Genomic DNA, 18,466 nt, shown 5'->3' on the forward strand with positions numbered 1-18,466 from the left:
ATAAAATTTTTAAAAAAGATTAAACCTACAACATACACATATAACAGAACTTGGTTCTAAATTATAATCAGAAACTGACATACATAATCCATAGGCAACAGAAATACAAAACACACTTAACCAACATTCTGTAGAGTGAGAGAAAAATAAAAATATTTATATGAATACCTTCACCTTCCTGACTCCTCTCCTTTCTGCCCAGCCCCTTCTATTCTAAACACATTCATAAAAAATGTGCTTATCAAAAAAAAATGTATTATATGGTTACCTAATTTTAGAAAAAAAAATACAGACTTTAGTTAGATATAATTAAAATTGCTTAAAAAGCAAGTGAGTAACACAAAACATAGAGGTGGACTTTGGAATACTGTACCGAGTGTGAGAGATTAAAAAAAAAGTCAGGAGCTCAACCCACATTTTTTTAAATGTTTAAATTTTAAATTGCTAACCAGCATGGGGATGGAAGAGGGGAGAGAAGGGGCAGGTGGAAGAAGGGGAAAGCTTTACTCGGAATAGAAAAACAAAAATGAGGAAAAGCAATACAAGACTATAAATTGTAGCTGATCAGGAGCACTAAGACATACGTAGGCAAAACAACAAAGCCTTGCAAGAGGGGCGCCTGAGTGGTGCAGTCCGTTGAGGGCCCATTCTTGGTTCCCAGTGGTGTGGTGATCTCGAGGTCATGAGATCAAGTTCCAATTCAGACTCCATGCTGATGCAGAGTCTGCTTGGGACCGTCTCTCCCTCTCCCTCTGCCAACCCCCCATGCTCTAAATCTTTAAAAACAAAAACCAAAAACAAACAAGAAAACCTTGCAAGAAAATGCAAAGCCACAAAGAGGTGGTTTAAATATATATTTTAAAAATACGCCAAATAAATACCGGATGGGTCACTTAATAGGGCATAAACAGTGATAAAAGCTGATAGCTGATAACTTTAATTTGCTTCAATATTTACTGAGGAAAACATGAGGAAGAAAAGCCTATTTCTAAATCAAAGCATATAAATCACTGATAGTCAGTCAAACTCATCATTAAAAAAACCAGATGCTTCCTAACTAATATATCAGATGTTAGGTAGTCACGGAATCCCAAAGTAATTTTCTGCATTTTAAAACAAGGTTGAGTATAAAATTATAAAACTGCAGGGCAGAACTTAACTCGCTGTCATGAGAGGGGTGACCTCCTACCAAGCCCCAGAAGGATGGAATCCGGATCTGTTTCCGTCATCAACATGTATCCAGCCCCTTGCTCAAAGCCTGGCATAGTCAGGTACTCAATAAATATTTGTTGAACAAAAATGAACAGAAACATGCTGTCATCATAACTCCCATGTACTCAAGAGAAGGGCTCTGGCTATAAGCTTTAAATCAGCCAAACTGGCAAATCTCTAATAGAAGATTGGATCAGAAGACATATCAGCATGAATAACCTTCTGAGGAAAAGACATCATGGCTTCTAAAAGAGGAAATCACACCATACCAGTCTACCCAAATTCTCTAAGAAAGTAAGTATGTGAATATGATTTACATGGGCTTTTATAAAAGTCTTGACAAGATTCTAAGTAAAAGTTTATTTAAAAAAAAAAAAACCAACAACTAAGTGACCACAAAATTGAGAATATTTACCAAAGATGGGTTGTAAGTTAGACGGAAAATTATAACGGGTGCTGAGGCACTTCCCCAAATGAAGAAGTATAAGCATAAGACGGATATTAGGTAACATTTGGAAATGCTACACTTAACATTTGAATAAATTATATTAAAAGACATAGAGAAAATTCCCCATTTTGCAGGTGGAGGGATGAACTTCCTGACAATGAAATAATACAGAGCTGGAAAAATTAGGGAACTGAGAGGTGGAAAGGATTAATAAGTGTATCAAATGAGAAACCTTTGCAAAAAGTAGGGATTCATTTTCAGCTTAGAGAATACTTTGGCACCATCAAAGTTGTCTAAATACCTAAAAGATCTGTCCAACAGAAGAGAAACTAGAGTTGCTCTAGGCAGTTCCTGTGTAGACAAAATTAGGCCCATAGTGGAAACTGCAGGGAGGCACATTTCAACTCAACATAAGGTCAAGCTTTCTAACCATCAAACCTAACTAAGAAGGTGATTCTTACCCTGAATTAGCTCTAAGAGCCCAGTGAGCTAGAGAAAGTCAAGATACCCAGACAGGAAAATGGCACACACAGCTCGGACAAATGGAAAGTAGAGCACCTACAGGAAAAAACCCAAGTTGTACCTAAAGAATTCATGGCTTCCAGTTAAAAAAAAAAAAAAAAAAAAAAAAAGAATTTTTGAGTAATTATAGAATTATAGAATGTTCCTCTAAAGAGACTGTGATGTTCTGTGCAAAGGCGGGGGATGGAGGGTAGTTGGAAATTCTATTGACAACAACAAGGAAAAAAAGACTATAAATAGAATATATTTTCCTATCCTTCTAACAAGTCATGATTTAGCTAATTCTGAAATGTAATTCTGACTGGTTACCATAAATTCAGAAAGGTAAAGCAATGCTGACAAGGATCCAAAGAAATGTAAATGGAATGACTAAGAGGCTGAAGGAGGTTCACAGGAGACTACATTTTAAAATCATCATCTTCAACTGAGAAACATGAAAGCTAACGAGCACTATGATCAAAATCAGAAAATATATCAATATGACAAAAATGCTAATTTATTCACCCCACCTTGGTACAATATATCAAGCCTTTAAACTTGAAAAGGTAGTCTTTTTTCCCACAACAGAAAAAAAGAAATGTGTGGCACCCCAATGTTCATAGCAGCAATGTCCACAATAGCCAAATGATGGAAGGAGCCGAGATATCCTTCAGTTGATGAATGGATAAAGAAGATGTGGTTCAGATGTACAATGGAATATTACTCAGCCATCAGAAAGGATGAATACCCACCATTTGCATCGACATGGATGGAACTGGATGGATGGAACTGGATCGACATGGAGGGGATAATGCTAAGTGAAGTAAGTCAAGAAGAGAAAGACAATTATCAAATGGTTTCACTCATATGTGGAACATAAGGAATAGCACGAAGGACCACAGGGGAAAGGAGGGAAAAACTGAATGGGAAGAAATCAGAGAGGGAGACAAACCACAAGCGACTCTGGGAAACAAACTGAGGGTTACAAAAGGGAGGTGGGTGGCTGCCCGGATGGCCCAGTTGGTTAAGAGTCTGCCTTTAGCTCAGGTCATGACCCCAACCCTAACCCTAACCCTATCCCACATCAGGCTCCCTGCTCAGCGGGGTGTCTGCTTCTCCCTCTACGCTTCCCCCCTACTCGTGATCCCTCTCTTTCTCTTTCTCTCAAATAAATTAAAAATCTTAAAAAAAAAAAAAACAAAACAGGGAGAGATGGGTATTAAGGAGGCCATGTGTGGTGATGAGCACTGGATGTTAAACGCAACTAATGAATCACTGAACACTACATAAAAAACTAATGATGTACTATATGCTGGCTAACTGAACATAATAAAAAAATAAATTATTAAGTATTAAAAAAAAGAAATGTGTGGAATGTGTTACCACCAACAGGTGTTTACGGTGAAGAATACTGAAGTAGTCCATAAATTTATGTATATTAAGTGCATTCTGGGGTCCTACAGGATAGAAGTGATATCTTAGGTGGGGCCCTAAATTTCTGGGGTTAACAGCTTAGAAGGTAACAAAGCCTTCAAAACCTCCCTTGGTGACAGAACTGGCTGATGACCCTTGTGTAACAGGCTCAGTGAGGTTTGTTGCTATAGTTCCTTTCATTCTTTTATTTATGTATTCGTGTTTTTATATTTTTTCTTTATCTTTTATACATTTAGAATCCTTATATAGCTCTACATCCTGAATTTTTCATTTATCAGAGTCAACATTCTAAGACATTAAAAGTTCCTCAAAAATACTATTTTATGGCTGTATAATCATCCATCCTTAAATAATGCCATAATGTTCCTATTTTTTTAAGATCTTATTTTTATATAATCTCTACACCCAACATGGGGCTAAAACTTACAACCCCAAAATCAAGAATCTAATACTCTACTGACCGAGCCAGCCAGGCACCTCATAATGTATCCATTAATCTCACTGCTCATTTAAGTTTATTCTGAATTCTCACTAGTACAGATAATGCTGTGACAAATATCTTTGTTCACAAATCTTTCTATAGATCTCTATTTTTCTTCCCTAAGGTATAGTCCTAAAAGTGGAAAAAACTAAGTTAAAGGGCATCTTTAGGTTTTTCAATGTAAGTTACCAGAATACGATCCAGAAAAACTATGCCCAATGTACACTTCAGCTAGTAATTGTGGAAACTGCCGCCTTACTACCTTGACAGCACAATTCAAGTGCCAATTTGATAGGTTAAAATAAAAACACTATCTAAGGGCACCTGGCTGGATCAGTCGGTAGTACTTATGACTCTTGGTCTTGGGGTAATGAGTTCGAACCCCACATTAGGGGTAGTTTACTCAAAAAATTAGAAAATTTTTAAAAAGAGTATATCGTTTTAATCTGCACTCCTGATTACTTACCAAAATAAAAATGTTCCTCATATGCTTGTATTTCTTCATTGAAAACTCTGATTAGTTCTCTGTCAGTAAGGCTTTTCTTTACTTTTCTTTTTTTTTAAATTTTTTTTATTCAAATTCAATTGGCTAACATTTAGGAAGTACATCATTAGTTTTAGATGTAGTGTCATATGAAAACCAGTTGAGATGTAATCACGTATCAGTGGCTTCAGCTCCCCCTGCTGGCCAAAAGTTACTATCTGATTAAGACCTAGATAAAAATAAACCACACTCTACGATTACATTTGACCCTTGAACAAGGGTTTGAAGTGCGATAAGCCACTTACACAAAGATTTTCTTCAATAAGTATATTGGAAAAACTTTTGAAGATTTGCAACAACTGAAAAAAACGGGCAGATGAACCATATAGTCTATAAATATCAAAAAAATTAAGAAAATGTTAGGTAAATCATGAATGCATAAAATGTTATGTAGATGCTAGTTTATTTTATCACTACCATATAATATATACAAATTTATAAATATTAAAATTTATTAAAACTTATATACACAGACTGTACTTTTTTTTAAGATTTTATTTATTTATTTGAGAGAGAAAGCAAAAATGGGAGAGACAGAGAGAGCATGAGAGGGGTGCGGTCAGAGGGTGAAGCAGGCTCCCCACAGAGCAGGGAGCCCGATGTGGGACTCAATCCGGGGACTCCAGGATCATGACCTGAGCCAAAGGCAACTGCTTAACCAACTGAGCCACCCAGATGCCCGTCTTCTCACTTTCGATGTCTAGTGTTAGTAATATATATAACATCTACAGCAATTTGTATCATAAAAGACAATACTGATGCAGATATTGACAGACACATGATTCATTTTATAGAGACTGTATAAACTGACAGCATCTATACAGTACTGTCCTATAAATGTATTTTATCTTCCTTATGATTTTCTTAATAACATTTTCTTTTCTCTAGTTTACCTTATTGCAAGCATACATTTTGAAATACATGTAACATAGAAAATACATGTTAATCAACTGTTCATGTTATCAGTAAAGCTTCTGGTTAACAGTAGGCTATCAGCAGTTAAGTTGTGGGGGAGTCAAAAGTTAAACGTAGATTTTCAAGTGCACGGGGTTGGCATTCCTAACCCCTGCACTGTTCAAGAGTCAACTGTATAAGCTTGTCCATATTTGGTATTGTTGCTAAAAACACAATTTATATACAACGATAAAAGGTAATACAGTATGTGTCTAAACAGAACAGTGATGAGAAAGGAAGGGACATCTGATCACCAGTATAGCATTCAAAAATTATAATCAGTTTACTGCCAAATATACTACCTGGTTGGAACATCATAAGCTAAATACTATTCATTTCCTTATGCTTTATTCTAATAATATGAAAACATTCTAATTACCAGGTGATACTGGGTTGTCAGCAAATTGGCTTCTTTTTCAAAAGCAAAACTAAGAAAACGAGAGAACACCCATGCCCTTCATCATTCAATGGGAATTTATAAAAACAAACCAAAAACTTCCTTGTAATCCTTATTCCAAGCTACACAGCTGCTCACACGGAAGAGGTTGAGTCCTACGGTTCCAAAGGGGAAGGCCAGGACTGGTGAATAGCTGTTAACTAACTCAGCTTTTCCACTCACACCCTCCTGAAGACGTACTCCACAGACTGAGCAATGCAGTCCTTAGACCACTCGTTCAGGGGCACCTGGGTGGCTCAGTGGGTGGAAGCCTTTGCCTTAGGCTGCGGTCATGATCCCAGGGTCCTGGGTTCTGGACCAGGTCCAGAGCATCAGGCTCTCTGCTCAGCGGGGAGCCCGCTTCCCTTCCTCTCTCTCTGCCTGCCTCTCTGCCTGCTTGTGATCTGTCTGTCAAATAAATAAATAAAATCTTAGAAAAAAAACACTCATTCAACACACATTCACTCAGTGCCATCACATGGCAAGCGATGATAAAAGATAAGACACAGACCGCCACTCTCAAAGGACTTGGAGACTAGCTGGGGGAGAAGCAAAGCTGCAATCCCCACACAACAGAAGTGCTAGGTGCAAGCACACACCCAAAGACCTTGAGTACACGGCACGCTCTCGGTGTCAGCTAATACTGCTATTACTCTTATCATCCCTGTTATTAAAGGTCTAGGGGTGGATGCCATTTTAAACAGAAGCAAGCGCTCGTGTGAAGGCCCAGGGGCAAAGAAGCAAGAAGCAATCAGGTGCACAGCAGCAACTGCAAGCAGGTCAGCGCTATCAAGGGCAGGGTGCTCAGGAAGGAGAGAGAAGGTCTGGCAGGGGCCAGCCAGATCACCAAGGCCTGGATGCTTTTGAATTCAAGAATTCAAGAGCATTTGAATTCGACCCTGACATTTTCACAAGGATCACTATGGCAGCAACTTGGAAGACAGAAAGCAGACAAGGAGATCAGAAGGTGACGGACCTCATGTGGGCAATGGGTGGCAAAGGTCTGAACTCGGGAGAGAGAAGTAGAGGCAACTAAGGAAACTTTACGAGTTAGGATCTCAAGAACATGGTGACCACTGGGCCAGAAGAAGGAATCCTGACTTGAGTGACTGGTTGGGTGAATGGACCACTCACAGGGACAAGAAGATGGGAAGAGGCTGGACTTGGGGGAATAGCTGATTAGGTCATTTTGAAACGAACATGGGACAACCAAGTGGAGATGTCCAGGAGGCAACAGTATGCATGGGATCAGAGATGCTTAGACCATGGGGAGCTGGAAAAAACATAGATGCAAATCATCAGTATATGGATGGAGACTGAGACACAAACTTCTGTAAGATGCCCCCCGCCCCGCCCCAGGAAATGCAGAGGTTAAGAGGAGAGAGGGCCAAGGTACGGCAAACAGTGATATAAAAGGGAAAAAAGTCTGCAAGAAAACACAAAGAGCAGCCAGACAGGACAATGATGACAGAAAGAGTCTGCACTCCCATTGTTTGCACCTGACTGCGCCAAACACCTTTCCATGCATTTTTCACATATTAGCTCATTTCCTCCTCACAAGAGTCCTTTTCCCCATTTTTTAGAGGCAGTAACTGAGGCATAGAGATGTTAAATTATTTTCCCAACGTCACACAGTAGGTGGCAGGGCTAAAATGTCAATCTAGGATTCTGGATCTGGAGTCTATGCTCTATTAGCACCCTTCTACGTTGCTTCTCAGAAATGAAGACAAGAGACCAGGAGAGACCGAAGCCACCACAGCCAGGGGGAATGGTCCACAGTGCTAAACACTATGAGAAGGGCTCAGAAGATGTGGGCAAAAAGGGATCCTTTGAATGTGGCAACAGGGATGAATCGTAAGGATACACAGAGGTAGAAGCTACCAGAGGACCAACAGGTGGTTGTAATGTAAGGATTCTGTGTTCTTAAAAAGTGAAGGAGACTTCAGTGTATTTATAAGCACAAGAGCCAACAGGGAACAGGAGGTGGAAAACTGGTTGGGAAAAGAGACAACTGACAGCCAGAGGTCCCTAAAAGGAGGAAGAAAATAGCTCAAGAGGCCAGGGGGGCTGCCTAACATGGGAAGAGGCAAGACAGATACAGGGATGCACCCAAGAGGTCTTCTTTCATGACAGGCTTTGTGCGCTCTCTGACCCAAGAGGCAAAGTCCCTGGGGGAAGGGCGATTACCTTTATAAGCAAGGCAGCTGTTTAACTTCGGAAGAAGTCCCCACAGTAAGGTGCTTTTAGAATTATAATGTTAATTAAATTTTTTAAATTATTTTTTTATTTTTTTATAAACATATAATGTATTTTTATCCCCAGTTAATTAAATTTTTTATTTGATTCCTTTACCCCTGTTTTCACTCTCCTCTGGCTGTCTCACTTACCAATTTATGATCCAGGTTGCAAACATTTTGTAAGATGATTTTTAAAGAAGAAAAAAATCTAGCAAAAACTTAAATCACTAGACTGTTCAGAATAAAAAGATAATTTTTAAAAAAATATTTTTTCAGGGCGCCTGGGTGGCTCAGTCAGTTAAGCAGCTGCCTTGGGCTTGGGTCAGGATCTCAGGGTCCAGGTATCGAGCCCCTCATCAGGCTCCCTGCCAAGCAGAGAGCATGCTTCTCCCTCTCCCTCCACCTGCTGCTCTGCCTACTTGTGCGCTCTCGCTCTCTCTCTCTCTCTCTGTCAAATAAATAAATACAATCTTTAATAAAAAAAATTTTTTTTTCACAATTTCTTCAAATCAAGTACCTGCATATATTTTCGGAGCTTCCAGAATTACTATGGCCACTCCCTTTATCCTCTGGAGCAAACCAGTCAACAAAGCCCAGTGCTGCTCTTCTACCCTCTACCTGACTTCTCTCCCCAGTGCCAGCCCCTACCTCTGGTGCTCTGTCTTGGCCTGGTCAGCACTCTCTGGCCTAGCTGAATGGCCCTTCCTCCCACAGTCCAAACAATGACCCAACACTGTGAACTCCTTCACGTCAGGGTAGGGAGCTAGGAGAAGGAATTTAGGAACTGACCTCTGGTGACAACTCACAAAGCAATTTCGTAACACGTATTTATCTAAAAACAGTCCCAGACCATGGTAAAAATCTGATGAAAGCAACGGACCCTTCCTCTCCATAAAATGCACACAAACAAAACCATATCATTTTGTATCAGATTGCCAGAAAATTGTCACTCTTCATGTATTTTATCCATAGAAAAGTCCCTCCATTCATCACTAAAGATCTATTTACTTTTCCGTGGCAAATAATTTATATAAGCTTAGTTTGCTGGTATCCTAGCCTACTCCAGAAAGAAAGCATTACAACAGAGGGGAGAGCTGCTGGAGGCTGGAACGAAGACAGTAACTTCATGACACTAAGGTAGGAGATCATGCAAGTAGATGATAACAGACAAAAGAATATTAAGAATAACCCAAGAGTGGGGCGCCTCACTGGCTCAGACCAGCATGTGGCTCCTGATCTCAGGGTCCTAAGTCTGAACCCTCCATTGGGTGTAGAGATTACTTAAAATAGATAAATTAAAAAAAAAAAAAAAAAGAAGCCAAGTATAGAACACATACATACTAGTCCATTTATAGAATATATTTTATGGGGGCGCCTGGGTGGCTCAGTGGGTTAAAGCCTCTGCCTTCGGCTCAGGTCGTGGTCCCAGGGTCCTGGGATCGAGCCCCACATCGGGCTCTCTGCTCAGCAGGGAGCCTGCTTCCCTTCCTCTCTCTCTCTGCCCGCCTCTCTGCCTGCTTGTGATCTCTGCCTGTTAAATAAATAAATAAAATCTTAAAAAAAAAAAAAAAAAGAATATATTTTATGGTCTCCAAAGGCACATTATAGTTTGGTCCAGTACAGTAATTACCGGGCATAGTGAGGATCTTCAATAATTTTGGATTATTATTAAAAGATAAAAATTTTGTGCAGGATGCTTTCTTTAAGGCAGCAGAGAAGCATGCAATACCTTTAGAAAAACTTTCACCTAAATACTAACTGTTTAAGTCTTGACACTTGAAGTTTCAGGACAAGGAAACTCTCAGACAAAGGTACATATAGGCCAGTGGAGAAAGGTAAGGCGTTAAAAACAAAACAGAAAGGTCAGCAGCAGCTGGATCATCAGGAGTAGATACACTACGTTAAAAAGTCTGAACTTTACCCTAGTGGCACACAGGAAGGGAATGGAAGCAGAGGGCTGACCAAATTAGTCAGGCCACAGGAGGAACTTCCTCAAGGTCTTGCTATTTCTGGGGGTGACCCATACTGTCTACCCCGAAAATGACAATTTGAAACCAAATTGTTAGAGGACAACCATGCCCGCTTCTTCAAATATGGCATCTGACTGCATAGAAAACACACAGGGAAGGGGGGTATTCATTCCTCACTGGGTAGCCTTAGCTCCCAAACCCCTAGAAACAGACACCTGAGCATTATTCTTATAGATTAAAGAAATCCCAAAGTTCTACCAATTTCCACAAAGGATGAGACATAGAGAACAAGACTATAATCCTGACCTTAATTTTCAAGTTGGAATTTTACAAATACCTTAAAAAAAAAAAAAAAGAATCTAACCTTGTAAAGTTTTGGTTCTATATAAATCTAAAATTTCAATGGCAACAAAAATCTATCCATAATAAAGATAAATCCAGGGGTCCCTGGGTGGCTCAGTCAGTGAAGCGTCTGCCTTTGGCTCAGGTCATGATCCCAGGGTCCTGGGATTGAGACCCGCCCACATCGGGTTCCCTGCTTGGTAAGAAGCCTGCTTCTCCCTCTGTCTCTGCCTGCTGCTCCCCCTGCTTGTGCGCTCGCTCGCTCTCTCTCTCTCTCTCTGTGTCAAGTAAATAAATAAAACCTTTAGAAAAAAATAAAGATAAATCCATTAGAAGCCTAAAGAAATAATCTACTTCTTTAAATCATGTTACTAATTTGCACCAAAATTTTCATTTCCTACATACAGGTGTTGAGGGTCCCCATGTTGAGCAACAAGGCTACTGGATGTTGTTATGGGTTGAACTGTATCCCCAGAAAGATTTGGACTCCTAATGCCCAGTAGAGCAAAAACAGTCTTTACAGAAGTAATCAAGTTAAAATGAGGTCACTGGGGTGGGTCCTAATCCAGTATGGCTGTTGTCCCTTTTTAAAAAAAAAAGGAGAAATTTTAAACACAAAGACATACACACAGGGTGAACTCTATATTAAAGACTGAAGTCACGTGGCCATGGGCCACGGGAACTACCAGAAGCTGGAAGAGAGGACTGAGCAGTTCTTGCCCTAGCACCTTCAGAGGAAGCATGTCCCTGCCCTCAGACTTCTAGCCTCCAGGACTGTGACACAACCATTTCAGTCGTGTAAGCCACTCACTCTGTGGCACTTTGTTATGGGAGCCTTGGCAAACAGATGTCACGAAGAGAATTAGCAGCCCGTGTTTACTGAGCACATATGAAGTGTCAGTCGAAGCATTTTGCAGCAACAAACTCATTCAGTTCTTCCGAAGTCCACCCAGGGATCTAGATACTAGAATCATGCCCTTTTTATATATGAGGACACCAAAGTTCTAAGAGGTCAAGGAATTTGCACAAGATCAGCCAGAGCCCTCACTCTTACCACCAGCCTATAAAGAACAATTATTAATGGCAATGATTGTAATAACTGTAGTAGTTCACTAAGCCAGATATGATGTCCCTTACAGCTATAATATACGCAACAATCCTGTGAAGTAAACGTTAATATTCTTTCCAATATAAAGGAGAACTCTGAATCTCAGAGAGATTAAGAAATTGCCCAAGATCACACAACCAACAACATGACAGTGTATCTAACGGCCAACATGAGAGAGTAAACAATGAAAATCTTTTTACTAAAACTAAAAGAGCAAATAAAAATTTTAAATGCCTGATCTCCTAGTTCAATCCTAGAAATACACATCTGTAAGTTCAAAATTCTTTAAGATCTCAGGAGAACGTGTTTCCTAGGTGACAGTATCCTTTGTGTAGGTATCCCTTCAGCCACTGTTCAAGGGCTCTCTGCTCTCTCAGCGGCAGCCCTGGCTATTTCTCTGACTTCCAGACACTGGAGGAGAAGAGATGTTAAGAACTGAAATACTGTTTTTTAAGGGTTTTTTAAATTTTGTGTTAAATTTTTAACTTCTGATACAAATGTCACACAGTATAAAATAATATAATACAGAGAGAAGATTCCTTCCCACCCTGTCCTCAACCCACCTAGTTCCTAGACTTAACAGGTGACCAATGTCACCATTTTGTTTGTTTGTTTTTTTTACCATTGATGTGTTTATATCAAATTAACTGATGTCACATATTCATTGCAAGGGAGAAAGTGGAGCACATGAAGGGTGTTTCTACTTACATTTCCATTTTCAAGGCAATCCATGCATTGGTTTTAATAAAAAAAATTTTTTTAATTTTTAAAAATTTTTTATAAACATATAATGTATCATTTTGTTTATTCTTCTGAATTGTTTTTTTAAATGCATATACACCAAGCCAATACGAATTTTCTTTATTCCTTTCCGCCACCCCCCCAAAGCATAAAGGGTAACATACCACATACACTATTCTATATCTTCCTTTTATCACCTAACTACGTATCTTGGAGACCTTTCCATATCATATTGAATTATACTGTAATTCTGTCCTTTTGTCAAGAATACTTTTTTACTCTCCTTCCACCATAGTTCAGTCCAGCACACAAGGCAACCAGCAATTTGTAAAGCTACCCGAGAGAAGCGACCGTGGCGCCACAGCGCGTCCCAGAGCCCATGTATCCCTTCTCTGCTACCTCAACTTCTCTCCACTCTTGTCTCCAGGTTGCCCATTTCTCCTCCTCCTCCCTGTTCCTGTTCCATCTCACTCATGCCCCAACCCTGACAACTGAACCTAGGGACATCAAACGTTATCCACAGTGCTTAGTCATGGCTAGCAATGACAAAGCTGTAGATCCCTGACATACAGAAGACGGGTAAGTAATCTCCAAGGGAATTCGTAATTGGTAAGAGTGCCTTAAATCGAGGAGTATTTGTTTGGAGTTATTTTGTTTGGAGTATTTGTTAGGAGTTAATTATCTTCCCTTTGGTACTTTGGTTTATGAAAAGGGTGCATGATGGCGCTATTTTCTATACGCACGGAAACAAGCACATAATCAGGTCTAACATGTAAGTAAAGCCTGACAGAACTAGAGTTCATTCTGAATAAGAAAATGAGAAACAAAGAATAAGAGCTATAAAAAATGAGCACTTTGGCTCCAAAATATACATTTTAATTAATCTTTTTTTTTAATTTAAAAATAAGCACCTGGGGGCGCCTGGGTGGCTCAGTGGGTTAAAGCCTCTGCCTTTGGCTCCGGTCATGATCCCAGAATCCTGGGATCGAGCCCCGCATTGGGCTCTCTGCTCAGTGGGGAGCCTGCTTCCTCCCCTCTCTCTCTGCCTGCCTCTCTGCCTACTTGTGATCTCTCTCTGTGTCAAATAAATAAAATCTTAAAAAAAAAAAAAAAAAGCACCTGTAATCTGAAAATACATCTAAGAAATATTTTAAGGATATTCACAATGAAAAAGAGAATAAAGTTCTCTCTCCCTTTTAATTTTCCATTCTTTATATTCAGTGCTATCCTCTTCCTCCAAAAAGGTGCCCTTTTCCTCCCAAAAGGTCTCCAACACATGTTTCAGGTTTTTTCTTTTTTAAGGTAATAAAAGGAATAGGAAAATGTCAGCAAATAAAAAATTTGTTTAGACTCAGAAGAGGTCTCCCACTGATCAAAGGATTGGTAGGGAACATAAAATTAAGGCAGCCACATAACTAAATTCTTAAGTAGGTAACACATCATATGGAACACTGACTTCCATTCTGTTTTCCTGCCAAGCCAGAGGCCTTTCGTACAACTTCAGGGGTTACTGTGGAACCCTATTGTAACATCCCAGATTCAGAGATTTAGAGTTAAAATCTTAAACGTCATATACATGTCAAACAGCACGGCTCTATGTACCTAATACATTTGTTAAAACTAAGGTGACTAAAAAATAGTATCTGGGGGCACCTGGGTGGCTCAGTGGGTTAAAGCCTCTGCCTTCGGCTCAGGTCATGATCTCGGGGTCCTGGGATCGAGCCCCGCATCGGGCTCTCTGCTCAGCAGGGAGCCTGCTTCCCCCTCTCCCTCTGCCTGCCTCTCTGCCTACTTGGGATCTCTCTCCCTCTGTCAAATAAATAAATAAAATCTTAAAAAAAAAATAGTATCTGATATATTGGTCTCAATTTCCTCAGGTTTCTAGAGAACTCATACCCATTCGTACCCCCTTGCCTACTTCTTAAAGATAAGAGGGGCCACCAGATCCTGGGATTAAACACCTGGTACCAGGGCGCCTGGGTGGCTCAGTCAGTTAAGCGGCTGCCTTCAGCTCAGGTCATGATCCCAGGGTCCTGGGATCGAGTCCCACATTGGGCTCCCTGCTCAGCAGAGAGCCTGCTTCTCCCTCTCCCTCTGCTTGCCACTCTGCCTACTTGTCTTCTCTCTCTCTCTGCCAAATAAATAAATAAAATCTTTAAAAATAAATAAATAAATAAATAACAAATAACAAAACACCTGGTACCAAAGACAAATACTCTTAAACAAGGTCCTTCAATTCTTATGGGTTCAGGACTTCTGGCTGGATTCCCCATGCAACCCCTCCAACTCTACAAGGAGAATGGCTAGAAACTGTGTCACTTTGGATTCCTTTATCCTGACATAAGCACTCCTTATCCAACAACAGCAGCTGAAACATAAATGAAGATGAGAATTCAGTCTACATTTACCTGAAGATTTCCCACAGTCCTATATTTAAGTTACCCAGACTGCATTTATTCTCGGATTTATTCATTGCACTAACTTGGAATTCCACAGGACAGACTACCTCAGAACAGTCTTAACTACACTAGTCTCTAGCTCCAAAGGAAGGCAACCTGTGTCCTCCCAGTAAAGCTTTACCCTCTCTTTAGTCCTAATGGAAAGTCCTCTGGCCACCTCTGTACAAGAAACTGGAAGGAAACAACAGACAGGAGAACCATCATATCAATGAAGGCTTTTTCATCTAAAGATCAGCTGTCCACACTGCCCAAAAAGTTTATCCTGTGAGATGAAACGCGGCACAAAATGCTACCTGTTGAGAAAAATAGTGTAAATTCAAGTGCAAAGGACTAGGGGGCAGCAGGAGGACTCTCCCGACAGAGTTGTACACAGAAACCAACAGGTCTTAGAATGTTCTGATCTACTATAGGAAGTCTCAAGTAAACACATGGTTAATGACACATCTTGTGTAACACATGAATCAGCTATAGATTTGCAAGAGTGGGACACACCCTAGTACCTATGACTTTAAAGCACCTGCTTGAAGGTGGACCTGGATGTCTGATTGCCAATCCATCCTACTGAGACTGAAACAGAATTTTCTAACTATGTGGGTTCTCATCATTTAAAGTTAAAAAGTAAACACATCATTATAATGGAAGTTAACTGAAGAACTTCACTAATACTTTAACACCAATAATCAAGAAAAGGAGCAATACAAACAAAGTAAGGAGTAACCGATCAGTCCTGGAAGCAAACAGAATAGTACTTTTGGAGGGTTGAAGAACTGCAAATTCAAGGACTCAAATACTCTCAATTCTAAAGAAAAAATAAAATAAAATGAGAACTTGAATTTTAAAAACAATACATCCTACCTTGAGAGGCATCCAAGTAGCATTCATAGTGTCAGTAGAGTTCAGACAATACTCAGAAATGAGCAATAAGGGAATCTTAGTAATCCCTCAGTCACCAAGTATGAGCAGGTAGGAAAATTTTTGGTCTCAAGAAGGTATCTGAAAGAGAGGACTTTCAATTAGACTAAAAGCTAATCAAGGATAACCAAATAATTTAAGCTACAGGGGCAGAAATTCAAAGTACTATTTGCATCACCATCCTAAAAAGAGGTACAGATCACAGTCCCCTTAGAAAAGGGCAAATGTGTCTAAGTATATCTCCATATATATGTAGAAACATATTTTACATAAAATGTGGATTAAATGTCTAACACATGTTTTAGATAATATAAAATTGGTTATCAAATCACCAGAAAATCAAAATCCCAAACAAAAAAATAAACGACTATTCAGGGTACTTCACAAACACTATTGAAACTGATCTGTTAATTGGCCATCTAAAAAGACCCTTGCCTCATTTAATTTTACTTAATAAAAAACTCTCTGATCATTCTGATCGTCCTAAATTTTATTAAATTTAAGTTTCAGAATCCATTCTACATGAAAAAGAAAATCTATTCTTGTTTGATACCCTACAAGACCCTCCTTTCCTAAAGATATTTAAAAGCAGACCAAACAACTTAATTTTGAGTTTGAGAGGGAGGTATGTTTGCGTGGAGGAAGGAGGATCGATTAAATGACCTCCTGTAGGATCCTTGTTCAAGTCCTAGGCCAGAATGAAAATTCCAGCTTAACCAGTTACTGCTTCGCTTAAAATGGAGGCTTGCCCGAGTAGAGACAAAAATAACAGCACCACCCCCCCCCCCGCCCCGTAAAATAAATTTTGAAAAACCAAAGACTACAATGCCCTCGTTTTTAAGAAAAATTAAAAAATAAAAACCTCTGGAGTGGATTTGTTCTTGCTATGCGCTTGTCACTTCTGCTTCGAAGACTTGGCATCACTTTCCTTACCGCTCATCGGATTTTTGGGGGGGTTGGGGGCTCAAGGGGGGAGGAGTTTGACTCTTGACCTAAGTCTCAGGAGGTTTAATATCCCCTCCATGATCCCCACCGCGAAAGCCAAGGAGAGAAGAGAAAGGGGAGAACCCGAGTTCCCACCCCTCCCCCCGCCTTGGACCCTAGTCCCAAACCTACCCCCCGCTCCTTCCTGCTGTGGGGCGACTCCCTCTGCCCCATCCCCATTGTTAGGACAGGGGCGAGTGGGGGAGTGGGCTCAGGGCAGGGCGCTTGCGGCCGTTGCCCCGGCTTGCTTCAGGAGGGGCGGCCCGCGGGATGCAGCTTCCCTTCCTCCCCGCGTCGGTCCGTCCCACCTCGGCTCGGCCTGGCGCCCCGGGCTCTGCTCGGCGCCCCCGGCCCCGGGCCCGGCCCCGGCCCGCCCCCGGGCAGCCAGGCCCCCCGGGCCCTCGGCCCGCAGCCCTCGGCCCAGGCCTTCTGGTGGGCGCCGGGCGGGGGTCCCGGTGCCCCACACACGCGTCCCCGCTCCCCCAGCCCAGCCGCTTCCAGGGCCCTCGGCGGCGCCCGCTCCCCGGGCCCTTCGGCCCCCAGCCTCCCCGCCGGGCCACCCCCTCAGGCTCCCGCAGTCGGGGCCGCCTCCCCTTCCCCACCATCATCCCTACCGACTCGTGCCCCCACCCCCCCGGGCACCAGTGCCAACGGCGGCTCCCCCGGCCCCGGACCTACCTGCACGGCTCAACCAAGCCTAGAAGTGGGGGCGGGGAAATCTTCCGCCCTCCTCTGTCTCCCATTGGCCCTTCCGGGGCACATCGTGAGTGCCATTGGTCGTCAGAGGATGTCCGTCAGAGCGCTGGGGCGGGACAGAGTGTGGGGGGGCAGAAGGATGCTGGTGCCTCGGCGTCTCAGTCTCTGTGTATCTCGCTGTCTCTGTCTCTGTCTCGGCTCTTGGAAACGAGAGGCATTTGGACAAGACGAAGGGAACGGGGCCCCAGGCGGAAGGAATAGAAAGAGGAACCCCGTCAGAGCTTCCCACCAATCTACCACTCAAAGCCCCCCTACCTAAGTGCCCTGTAGATCCTCTTCTCCATCACCCCCAACCCCGGCCCCTCACCCCTGTAGGTTCCTCATCCAGGAAGCGACGTGATGAAAACTCTAGGCCGGAAGGCCACAGTGGGAGATTTTATGTATGTACATAAAATATACACATACCCATACTTATATATAAAGTCAAACATACATGATCATGAGGGCCTGGAGAGGAAAGGGCACTCATCTTACTGACAGGGAAGGACTTGAGATAAAGCAAAAAAATTAGAAAGAATCAAAAATCACTCTAAGAGCTAGTAACAGTGGTTTCCTCCTGGGAGGGGAACTGAGTGCCTAGGAGAACAGAGGGGAGGAAGACTTGCGTTCCCCTGCACATCCTTTTGTATCTTTTGAATTTTGTACCATACTCAAAGATTCCAGGTTTTTTTTAATTAATCGATTTGTACTTTTAAATAATTACAAGGGCACAAAACCAGGGAAACAGACAAGAAGATCATCCAGGCAAACTGGGACAAATGCAGATGTGGGGAGGAATCTCAGTTTTTAATTTGTTCCTTGCAGATATCAGGGATAAAAGCAAGTGGACGTGTCCCAGAGGCAGCCGAGGTTATGGAATTGGGGAAAGAGTGGGCAAAGACCAGGGGAGATTTCCACTTCTCTATGCAATATGGTGGTCTATGACATGCTAAAGGATAAACTCCCCA

At 41.6% G+C, this 18,466-nt stretch overlaps 1 protein-coding gene across 1 annotated transcript in view; it reads right to left on the bottom strand.

Annotated features, from left to right (window-relative positions):
* Window positions 1-15,856, bottom strand: part of KANSL1 (KAT8 regulatory NSL complex subunit 1) — a 178,628-nt gene extending 162,772 nt beyond the window's left edge. The window contains exon 1 of the mRNA XM_080827379.1: window positions 15,723-15,856. The gene's annotated coding sequence lies outside the window, so the exon portion shown is untranslated. The remainder of the gene's footprint in view (window positions 1-15,722) is intronic.
* Window positions 15,857-18,466: the final 2,610 nt, after the last annotated feature.

Source organism: Martes martes (assembly GCF_963455335.1).
Source record: "Martes martes genome assembly, chromosome: 16".
Classification (NCBI taxonomy): Eukaryota; Metazoa; Chordata; class Mammalia; order Carnivora; family Mustelidae; genus Martes; species Martes martes.